General features: G+C 40.9%; 1 protein-coding gene across 1 annotated transcript in view; it reads right to left on the bottom strand.

Annotated features, from left to right (window-relative positions):
* The window catches only part of LMX1B (LIM homeobox transcription factor 1 beta), a 125947-nt gene that overhangs the window by 14438 nt on the left and 99036 nt on the right, over positions 1 to 12473 (bottom strand). The window lies entirely within an intron of this gene.

The raw sequence follows: 12473 nt of genomic DNA, 5'->3' as shown, positions 1-12473 counted from the left end.
GGCAGTGGGTCCTTCGCTTGCTCTGGGTCTTCAGCGGCAGTTTGGTGGCGGGTCCTTCAGTGCCACCGAAGACCTAGAGCGAGTGAAGGACCCGCTGCCGAAGACTCGGAGCACCGCCCAGTGAGTACAAGCCCCATGTGTTTTTTACATTTTTTTTTTATATATATACAATCATCCCTGCTGGGGCCCCGTTGAAACGGTTCGAATTGGGCCCCGCACTTGCTAAAGCCAGCCCTGTGTGGAAGAACACGAGGGTTCCTTGGGCTGTTGAGTCATTTCCAGACTAACCTGTTTCAGAGGAGGTAGTTTACCTTTTGGAAGGATGTGAAACCCCCTCTGGCTCCTCCAGAGGTACACAGCATATGACCCACTAAACCATCGCCATAATCACAGACTCCAGAACACTCACTACAGCTCATGAAACTCTCAGAACTCCCCCACTTGCAGCAATTGTTCATTTTTGAAGGTGACACTTTAATCATTTCATTTAGTTTTATTTTGATTCTCTAATGGCAGTTGGGAAGCTCCCCCAGTGAGTTTGCAGGAAAAGCACCGTTCCAAATAAAGGTGAGTGATTAATTAATTTCCTGTAGCATACAGTGTGCTTGGTGATCCTAGATTTTAGCATCTTTTCATGGCAATACACCTCTACCCTGATACAATGCTGTCCGCGGGAGCCAAAAAATCTTACCGCGTTATAGGTGAAACCACGTTATCTCGAACTTGCTTTGATCCACCTGAGTGCACAGCCCCGCCCCCCTGGAGCACTGCTTTACCGCGTTATATCCGAATTCGTGTTATATTGGGTCGCATTATATCGGGGTAGAGGTGTACATAGAAATGCAAGGTAAAGTCTTGTAATATATACAGGTTTCCAAGGCAATGAGCAGCACATGGATATTTGTATAGTAGATATGCTCTGCTCTGCTTACAGGGAAAAGAAAAATATGTCCTGAGGTTTTTTTCTCTTTGTTTTTCAAAATGACCACCTTTTGGTTAACAGGCAAATGGACTCCATTTCAGGGTGTATGCCCTATCGGGGCTGCTAGATATGTGCCTCATAGGCCTTCATTTTGTCTCAGCTGAGGAAATACAGCAAAATGGCAGCTACTAGTTCTTTAGTGAAAAGGTGGGCTGAGCGTACGGACAAGGTGGGAGAGAACTTTAACATGCCTGTATATTGTACATGCCTCACAAACCAGCCAACAAGCTCCTTGTTGGATACATAATGAACCAAGCCTATTAAATGGAATCTGATGCCTCAGGAGACTCTGGGACACCTCCAGAAAATAAGGCCATTTCATTTCCTACATTACATTGGATTTTCCTACCGCTATTTTTGCTGGTAGATGCAAATTATTAACAGAGGGAGAAAATCTGACCATAAATTTTTATTGGTCAACTTAACAAAATTATAAAAAGGCATTAGCTGGTCAGTCCCTAAAAGGGAAATATTTGGTGCAAATGCGTAATAAGGTAGCTAAAAGGATTAAAAGTAGGACTGTCGATTAATCGCAGTTAACTCACGCAATTAACTCAAAAAAATTAATCGTGATTAATTGCACTGTTAAACAATAGAATACCAATTGAAATTTATAAAATATTTTTGCATGTTTTTCTACATTTTCAAATATATTGTTTTCAATTACAACACAGAACAAAGTGTACAGTGCTCACTCTATATAATTATTCTTAATTACAAATATTTACACTATAAAAATAATAAACAAAAGAAATCACATTTTTCATCTTATACAAGTACTGTAGTGCAATTTCTTTATTGTAAAAGTGTAACTTACAAATGTAGATATTTTTTGTTACATAACTGCACTCATAGACAAAACAATGTAAAACTTTAGCGCCTACAAGTCCACTCAGTCCTACTTCTTGTTCCACCAATTGCTAAGACAAACAAGTCTGTGTATGGGAGATACTGCTGCTTGCTTCTTAATTACATCACCTGAAAATGAGAACAGGCGTTCACATGGCACTTTCGTAGTTGGCGTTGCAAGGTATTTACGTGCTAGATATGCTAAATATTCATATGCCCCTTCATGCTTCAGCTACCATTCCAGAGTACATGCTTCCTTGCTGATGATGCTTTTAAAAAAAATAAAATGTTAATTAAATTTGTGATTGAACTCCTTGGGGGAGAATTGTATGTCTCCTGTTCTGTTTTACCACATTCTGCCATATATTTCATGTTATAGCAGACTCGGATGATGACCCATCAGATGTTCTTTTTAAGAACACTTTAACAGCCGATTTGACAAAACGCAAAGAAGATATCAATGTGAGATTTCTAAAGACAGCCACAGCACTTGACTCGAGGTTTAAGAATCTGAAGTGCCTTCCAAAATCTGAGAGGGACGAGGTGTGGAGCATGCTTTCAGAAGTCTTAAAATAGCAACACTCCAATGCAGAAACTACAGAACCTGAACCACCAAAAAAGAAAATCAACCTTCAGCTGGTGGCATCTGACTCAGATGATGAAAATGAACACGTGTTGGTCCATTCTGGTTTGGATCGTTATCGAGCAGAACCCATCATCAGCATGGATGCATGTCCCCTGGAATGGTGGTTGAAGCATGAAGGGATATATGAATCTTTAGCGCATCTGGCACGTAAATATTTTGCAACACCAGCTACAACAGTGCCATGAGAACAACCTGTTCTCATTTTCAGGTGACATTGTAAACAAGAAGCGGGCAGCATTATCGCCTGAAAATTGTAACCAAACTTGTTTGTCTGAGCGACTGGCTGAACAAGAAGTAGGACTGAGAGGACTTGCAGGCTCTAAAATTTTACATTACACCTCTACCATGCTATAACGTGGTTGTGGGGAGCCAAAAGTCCCTACTGCGTTATATCGGGGTAGGGGCGGCAGGGCTCCAGAGGTGATTTAAAGAGCTCTGGGCTCCAGCCGCTGCGGGGAGCCCCAGACCCTTTAAATCACCGGTGGAGCCCCGCGCTGCCATAGCCCCGGGGTAGGGGCGGCACAGCTCTAGCAGTGATTTAAAGGGCCCGGGGCTCCCCACAGCAGTCAGAGCCCCAGGCCCTTTAAATCGCCGGCCGAGCCCCACTGCTGCAGCCCCGGGGTAGCAGCGGCAGGGCTCCGGCAGTGATTTAAAGAGCTCCGGGCTCTGGCTGCTGTGGGGAGCCTGGGCCATTTAAATCACCGGCGAGCTCCGGTGCCGTAGCCCCGGGGTAGTGGCAGTAGGGCTCCTGTGGGATTTAAAGGGCCCGGGGCTCCCCGCAGCAGCTGGAGCCACGGACCCTTTAAAGCGCTGCCGAAGCCCCGCTGCTACTATGCTATAAGCAAACCCGTATTATATAGGGTCGTGTTATAGCGGGGTAGAGGTGTATTTTATTTTTGAATGCAGGGCTTTCTTGTACATAATTCTACGTTTGTAAGTTCAACTTTCATGATAAAGAGACTGCACTACAGTACTTGTATTAGGTGAATTGAAAAATACTATTTCTTTAGGTTTTTACTGTGCAAATATTTGTAATAAAAATAAATATAAAGTGAGCACTGTACACTTTGTATTCTGTGTTGTAACTGAAATCAATATATTTGAAAATGTAGAAAACATCCAAAAATATTTAAATAAATGGTATTCTATTATTAACAGTGCAATTAATCGTGATTAATTTGTTTAATCGCTTGACAGCCTTAATTAAAAGACTAAACAAGGAGCAAACAGTTGTAACCGCTTTAAAAAGTGACTTTTATTTAACTGTTTAAACCTGATTGGCTTGGTTTAATTAAGCTTGTATCTTTTGTCTGAAGAGTTGTTGTGATGGAACAAGCTTAAAGAAGCTGAAGATTAGCAAGTCTGGGGTGAAGGCATCTGACTCCTCTCACTGGCATCCGTTCATTCACACCACTGTGACAGTGAACCTGTGTTCGCGTCAGTACAACTCTGTGGATGGATACAAGGAGGCATGGGAGCAGCCCAACAGGTGGGAACAGCCTCTGACAGGCTCTAGAAAGAACAGCTTCTCAAGGGGGAAATTGCAGCCTCTGCAGTCTCAACCTTCCTGACTTCATTTGCATTTCAAATCAACGCTGTTGTTTAAAATGATCTTTAAAAGGTACTTTAGACAGTGGCCACAGTCCTGTTACTCCAGGGAGGAGGATCCTTAAAAAAGTCTCCTTGCTGCTGCTGCAACTATGATAATACAGAATGAAACTCCGTGAGACGGCTGTGATGTTAATTAAACATGTTCTGAATTATTGATACATTCTAACCCTTTCTATGGACAGCTTCAGTATAAACACAAAGGGCTTGGTCCAAGGGATCCCATGAAGGCAGGTCACAACAATTGCACCCAGACAGTCTCTGAGGGGATAGGGACGCTCTTCTTGTCTAGATGGAGACTAGCAGAGGAGCTGGCTACAGCAGACACTGAATCGAGTCAAACCTGTCTGAGCCAAACCTCTCCGTGTTGCAGAACAGTCCCTGAGCTCCCTGTGACAAAAGGCTAAGATGGTAATTCTGCGCTAAGGGGATTCCAGGTGAGAAGTGCTGGACACAAGCAGAAAAAGGGGAAATGACCGCATGTGCTAAAGGCACAGGGATTGAGCCCAGTGGGACAGAGACAGGAGCTTTCCTTGCTGACAGGGCTTGAGCTGGTGGGTCTTAGCTGTGCTTTTGCCATTGAAATAGTTGGTGTGTAGTTTTGGCCTTTTGTGTTCCAGGCTAGCAGGACTGGTCCATGTTTTGTAAACAAACAAATCATACTAGATAATACCCCAAGTCTGTGCCACTAATTTCTCTCCCAATGGGAAATCGACTCACTAGAAAGACATGAAATCTACCACCACCCAGTGGAAGTAGAAACAATAATGTAACTTGATGTACAAAAAAGCATCTCAGTAAGACACTTAGGCTCCAGAGCTCTCTTGCTCTGTAGTTTGTGAACTGTAAATAAGAACGTGTATAAAATAACCTTCACTCTTTCTAAATGTGTACAAGTTTCCCTTCCCCCCCGTTGTACTTGCACTGCATTGTTCGCCTGACTGCCACCTTCTGTGTTTCCATGCCTTGTGAAGTGGTTTGATATTCTTCAGGGTGCAGAGCGCTTTATAATGTAAATGTAAAATAGTCAATGTTATTTACAGGTAACTTGCTGTACCCAGAGAGGCAGTGTTTCTGTAGTAACATTATCACTGGTGGTCTTTTCAGTGTAACGAGTCACAAACAGATTAATATAATACTAATTCATTCAATTTACCAATTACATTAGATTTGTATTTCTGTTTCACATTACTGTGTGGACGTCACACCTTCCCTTACATTTACCCTTGGAAATATAAAAATGCTATCACCCACGCTCAGACAGTCTCAACCTGTGAGGCGTGTATAGCAATCTATACACACAAACTGCAGTGAATCGCATTTAATTCTGGGATTATTAAAATTTCATTACGTTTATCTGATACGGTGCTTATAGGTTTTTCAACTCCCAGAGAGTAACCCAGGGTTATGTACGTTTTTTGCACAAGGCAGTCTCACAACAGGAAACTAATCTTGACAAATGACCAGACTTTGATATCTCTGATCTAAAACACTGCTCATTAGACTGCTCGTTTTATAAATGAATGGCAATAAACCTGTTGAGAAGCCTAGGATAGCAGGAATACTTTACAGATCACCCTATACAGGTTTCAATCAAAGCAATAAATTTGAGGAGCGACATGTGGATGTTCTGAGCTGAGACAAAGACTATGCCCCACACTAACCACATTTGGAGAAATGGTTCTTTTGCCTTGCCATACATTTTACAAATAATTTGCATAACTGACTTTTTACCCCCGTTGCTGATTATCTCCAGCTCTCTCAAGTTAACATCAAACCTCAAAATCCTTGGACTTGTTAAAGTATGCAGAGAGTGGGAACCAAATGCCTTTATTAGAAGCCCCAGGAAATCTCTGACTCCTAAGCACAACGAAAACATTCCAAAGAAAATTGTTCAAAGAAGACAAAAGAGACAAGCAGAACAAGAAAACCTTGTTTTGAATCAATGATTGCAAGAGTTTTATAAATAAGTTCTGTTGCCTGGACAATTTGGAAAGACAACTCAATAGTTTTGGGTTTTTTGTAAGTGTGTTTGCATCTATGCCTGAAACACTTAGGGGATTTAGCTGACCTAAAGCTTGGAACAATAGACTGTTTTGTTCATTTGAGTATTGGTAATAATCGCTGTGAAACCTTACAGTATTAGAAAGCAAAATACACTCTGTGTTTGAAAATGGCTGCACTTATCAAATTAATGGAATATACATTCTGGGGGCAACGAAATGTCTGAGAAATGTGGTCCTATCTTTAAACAGTAGATGAAAATGTTCACCAGCGGAAATGGCCATTAAGATTTTATATGTTAGGATATCCCTGTGAAGTCAGGCTGATTCAGTAATCCTTACAAACACAGCCACAGTTACATGATCCATTGTGCTTTCCTGCATAGGGCAGAACCATCTGGTGTTTAATATGTACAACTGATTTATTATCTCTAGCGTAGTTATCTTGCTTTAAATTTGACCCTGCTCGGCTCCTGAGAATCACTGTTCTGCTGTTTACTCTTATAACGTCCTAACAACCTGCCCTTTACCTTTCTGTTGCTTCACCAGAGCCCTTAATTTCCTTCTGTTTGTGGGCAAATAGGTTTTAATAGTTTTATTATAACTAATTTATTATGAGCTGAGAGATCTCAATGTGCAGTGTAAAATTTGCTGTTCAAATTAAGTGTGGTTCAAGAGGTTTTTTAAACAGGATAGAGTTATAAAAATAGACTATCAGTCAATTTGTTTATTTACAGGACCTCTGCAGTCAAGCAATAAATAGGAAGGTATTAAGATATTTGATGTACGCTAGATGACAGATGCTGCTGTCTGACCATCAGGGACTTTAAATCATTTTCCTTTCTGTGTAGTTCTGACATTCTCTGTTAGAAAAAAATGTAAGATAGCTAAACTTTTGTTTATGTAATAATTATGCAAAGATTATTGTCTCTGGTTTTGGTAAATATTGTAAATAACCTTTAACTCTGACACTTTAGTATATTGACAATGATTTTTGTATGTCATTGAAATCATGGGTATACATACATCCATGCCAACCAAGCATGTACTTGGTATTCATATTATATGGTACAAAATATGTCAGAACTGAAGTAGGATAAGCTTTTCACAACAACTGAATTTTATTAAGAGAGAAACTAAATGTCTAATGATATTTCATAATATAGCTCTATTACTCAGACTTCAGCCGTACACTATATGCAGCTTAGAATGGCGGAAACACCACATATGGTTCAGCAGAACTTCAAAAAAAAGTCATGTCCTTTGGATTATGGCTGCATATAGAAAAGGAAAGACTGTTGCTTGGTTACATTAAATTCAAATATTCAAAATATCCCCATTGTGCCAAAGCAAAACTGAAATGCTACAGTTTATGGCTTGGGAAAAAAATTAACAATTCATTTTAAGAAGTACTGGAACATTTCAGATTTCCCCTCAGAAAAAAAATAATTACTTATTTTGCTGAAGGCAATTTCATAGCTGAAGTTTCAGTAAAACTAAGCCATTTCACTTTCTTGAAGGACCAATAAAGTCTGCATAAAAATTAAAAGTTTACGAAAAAGTAACCTTTCTGAAAGATGCTAACAAAAATTCATCTTTTTATATAGCAAAAATTGAAAAGAGCATTTGCTAACCCACCCCTTAGTTATCACTGTAGGTAATACTACCACTTGTAGATGAACACTAACATTAAAAGCTATGAACTGGTTGAGAATTTGAAAGTGGAAGGCAGCTTAGGTGAAAGTGATCATGATTCTAAGGAATGGTAGGAGGGAGAACAGCAAAATAAAGGCATTGGGTTTCAAGAAGGCAGACTTTAGCAAACTCAGGGAGTTAGTAGGTAAGATCCCATGGGAAGCAAGTCTAAAGGGAAAAACAATAGAAGATAGTTGGCAGTTTTTCAAAGAGACATTATTAAGGGCACAAGAGGAAACTATCCCACTGCGTAGGAAAGATGGGAAGTATGGCCAGAGACCACCCTGGCTTACCCAGGAGCTCTTCAATGATCTGAAACTCTAAAAAGAGTCCTACAAAAAGTGGAAACTAGGTCAGATTACAAAGGATGAATATAAACAGCACAAATATGTAGGGACAAAATTAGAAAGGCCAAGGCACAAAACGAGATCAAACTAGGTAGGGACATAAAGGGTAACAAGAAAACATTCTACAAATACATTAGAAGCAAGAGGAAGACCAAGGACAGGGTAGGGCTGTTATTCAATGGGGGTGGGGGACGGAATAATAACAGAAAACATGGAAATGGCAGAGGTGCTCAATGACGTCTTTGTTTCGGTTTTCACCAAGAAGGTTGGTGGCGACTGGACGTCTAACGTAGTGAATGCCAGTGACAATGAGGTGGGATCAGAAAAGGCTAAAACAGGGAAAGAAAAAGTTAAAAATTACTTGGACAAATAAGATGTTTTCAAGACACCAGGGCCTGATGAAAAGCATCCTAGAATACTCAAGGAGCTGACAGAGGAGATATCTGAGCCATTAGCGATTATCTTAGAAAAGTCATGGAAGATGGGAGAGATTCCAGAAAACTGGAAAAGGGCAAATACAGTGCCCATCTATAAAAAGGGAAATAAGGACAACTCTTGGAATTACAGACCAGTCAGCTTAACTTCTGTACCCGGAAAGATAATGGAGCAAATAATTAAGCAATCAGTTTGCAAACACCTAGCAGATAATAAGGCGATAAGTAACAGTCAGCATGGATTTGTTAACAACAAATCATGTCAAACCAACCTGATAGCTTTCTTTGACAGGGTAACAAGCCTTGTGGATAGGGGGAAGCAGTAGATGTGGTATATCTTGATTTTAGTAAAGTTTTTATACTGTCCCACAAGACCTTCTTATAACTAAACTAGGGAAATGCAACCTAGATGGAGCTACTATAAAGTGGATGCAAAACTGGTTGGTAATCCGTTCCCAGAGAGCAATCATCAATGGTTCACCATCATGCTGGAAGGTCATAATGAGTGGGGTCCCACAGGGATCAGTTCTGAGTTCAGTTCTGTTCAATATCTTCATCAATGATTTAGATAATGGCATAGAGAGTACACTTATAAAGTTTGCGGATGATACCAAGCTGGGAGGGGTTGCAAGTGCTTTGGAGGATAGGATTAAAATTCAAAATGATCTGGACAAACTGGAGAAATGGTCTAAAGTAAATAGGATGAAATTCGAAAAGGACAAATGCAAATTACTCCATTTAGGAAGGAAAAATCAGTTACACACATACAAATTGGGAAATGACTGCCTAGGAAGGAGTAATGCAGAAAGGGATCTGGGGGTCATAGTGGACCACAAGCTAAATATGAGTCAACAGTGTAATGCTGTTGCAAAAGAAGTGAACATAATTCTGGGATGTATTAGCAGGAGTGTTGTAAAGCAAGACATGAGAAGTAATTCTTCCGCTCTACTCCACACTGAGTAGGCCTCAGCTGGAGTATTGTGTCCAGTTCTGGGCATCACAGTTCAGAAAAGATGTGGACAAATTGGAGAGAGTCCAGAGAAGAGCAACAAAAATGATTAAAGGTCTAGAGAACATGACCTATGAGGGAAGATTGAAAAATTTGGGTTTGTTTTGTCTGGAAAAGAGAAGACTGAGAAGGAACATGATAACAGTTTTCAAGGATCTAAAAGGTTGTTACAAGGAGGAGGAAGAAAAATTGTTTTTCTTAACCTCTGAGGACAGGACAAGAAGCAATGTGCTTAAATTGCAGCAAGGGAGGTTTAGGCTGGACATTAGGAAAATCTTCCTAACTGTCAGGGTGGTTAAGCACTGGAATAAATTGCCCAGGGAGGTTGTGGAATCTCCATCATTGGAGATTTTTAAGAGCAGGTTAGACAAACACCTGTCAGGGATGGTCTAGATAATTAGTCCTGGCACAAGTGCAGGGGACTGGACTAGAGACCTCTCAAAGTCTCTTCCAGTTCTATGATTCTATATTTCAATATGTATTTGAAGTGTAAATCTGAGTAATTATTTGTAGCACATCTTAACAGTAATCTGGTGTTCTTTTTCTCACCAACACTTCAGTGATTATCTTATTTGTGTTGTCTTAAGGTCCTTATTATTTGCTTGGCAATGCCACCTAACGGAAAAGGCTATATAAAATAATAATAAAAGGTAGCATGATGTCACATGATGGGTGAAATCCTGGCCCCACTGAAGTAAATGGGAGTTTTGTTCGCCATTGACTTTAGTGGAGCCATGAATTCACACAATGACTCCGCTCCCCGGATACAGATACTCTCTCAGAACATGGGATCTTATGATATATGGAAACCAGGGCCGGCTCCAGACCCCAGTGCGCCAAGCACGCGCTTGGGGCGGCATTTTGCCGGCAGGGCGGCAGCCGGCTCCGGCGGACCTTCCGCAGTCATGCCTGCGGGAGGTCCACCGGAGCCGCGGGACCAGTGGACCTCCCGCAGGCATGACTGCGGAGGGTTCGCTGGTCCCGCGGCTCGGGTGGACCTCCCGCAGGCATGACTGCGGATGCTCCACCGGAGCCGCGGGACCAGCGGAACCTCCGCAGGCACGTCTGCAAGAGGTCCCCTGGAGCCGCGGAACCGGGACCGCCAGAGCGCGCCCCATGGCGCGCCGCCCTGCTTGGAGCGGCGGGATTCCTAGAGCCGCCCCTGATGGAATCTGACTTGCATCACTAGCAAAGTACTTATGCACATGCATAATTTTAAGCCTGTAAATAGTTTCAGTGATTTCCACAGGACTCACATGCTGAATCACAGCTATAACTTTTGAGTTCATTTTATTTTCCACAGCTCTACAGTACCAGGGAAATGTAAAGTGCTTTGGAGCGTCTTGCTTCAAGTAGAATATGGCAAATGGATTTTTTTAATTTTCACACCCTAATTGACCACTTTGTTCTGCTGTCTTCTATCACTGTCACACAGTTTTATTTTATGACATCTTTTCCTTACAACACTTGATGGAGGAATTTATGAACAATCAAATTATTGCTGCTAGAACGGAATTAAAACAATTTTTCATTTACAAAGTCACTGATATTGCTCCACTGTGCTCCACCTTTGGGAATCCAATTGCTCTTCCAAGCTACTCCCATTCCTCTTTATAGCATGGCAATTGCACCGTACAGATTATGGCTGCAATTTTCCCCTAATCTGTTTGGGAGCGTGGAAAGTGTTATAAAAGTTAAGAGCACCAATTGAATTCATAAAGTCCTGGCTGCAATTAAAAAGCCTAATGGATTAACAAGATGTGATGATTTTGTTAGAACTATACTTTCAGGCAGTATAAATCTTTCTGAAATAGCATTATTTTATCCATGGAGTCAAAAAAATACTCGAGACCCAGACATGTGGAGTTATCCCTTTTGCATTACTCCAAAACATATCAACGTGCCATGAAAGCATAGTGCACAATGGGCAGTCTGCATTTCTGCAGGAACTCTGCAGAGTAAGGAGGCTTTAACCCCACCTCCCGAAACACTATTTTTGCCATTTTTCCTTCTTCGGACTTGCACTCAACTTTTGATGTATACTGAGCTAAATTCACCCTCCCTTTCCTCCTGTGCAATGCCACTGATTTCAAGTGGGTTTCATGGCTAACACCCTGAGCAGAATTTGGTGCATTACATCACAAGCCAGTTTTTTCACATACGGCTTGTTTTGCCTCCAAAGTATTGAATATTAATGACTCTGACTAGAAGGCTTATCACTCTAATACACTACATGGCATTCCGAAATTACAATTTCCTATGAATTTCCATTGTTAACAACATGGCAAATTTCTTTGCTAATATCACTTTTATATGGAAATTCACCAAAAGGGCCCTAGATCCCATGGTAAGAAAGAGAAGCAGAGAAATTATAAGTTCATGATTCAGTGCTTTGGCCTTCACTTGTATAGAAAAAAAAATCACCCATCAATGCAATTTAGATTTAAATGATAAATTATTTCTTGGCTGGCAAGAATGACTTAAGGAAAGAATTTATACAGGTCCTTTCCTCTCAACTATAAACATTAAAAAGAAAAAATGGTATATGCCAGTATAAAACAAAATAACTTCCTGAGACTGCTGCAGGGATGCTGTACAAGAGCTTGTGCCCGAACCCATCAGCACAGCCAATTTAGCAACTGATTTGCAAGGAAAAGATACCTTAGTCCTGTGGTGTTAATGTCTTTGCAGTGGGGGGTCTATTGCCAGCTTCTCCAAACTCATCAACACAATCTATTATTAATACCCCTACAAAGGCTTTGTAGTATCATTATTGCACAAGGCAGTGAAAGCTCCATGGTGTAATCTGTTATCTATATTGCAAAAACATGTGAAATAAAACAAACCACAGACACTTTATAAACAAAATGTTTCATCTGCTATATCGCTTTGCATCCCCT

This window comes from Mauremys mutica, chromosome 18 (assembly GCF_020497125.1).
Source record: "Mauremys mutica isolate MM-2020 ecotype Southern chromosome 18, ASM2049712v1, whole genome shotgun sequence".
Taxonomy (NCBI): Eukaryota; Metazoa; Chordata; order Testudines; family Geoemydidae; genus Mauremys; species Mauremys mutica.
The sequence above is the reverse complement of the archived record's forward strand: the minus strand, read 5'-3'. Positions and strand labels throughout refer to the sequence as shown.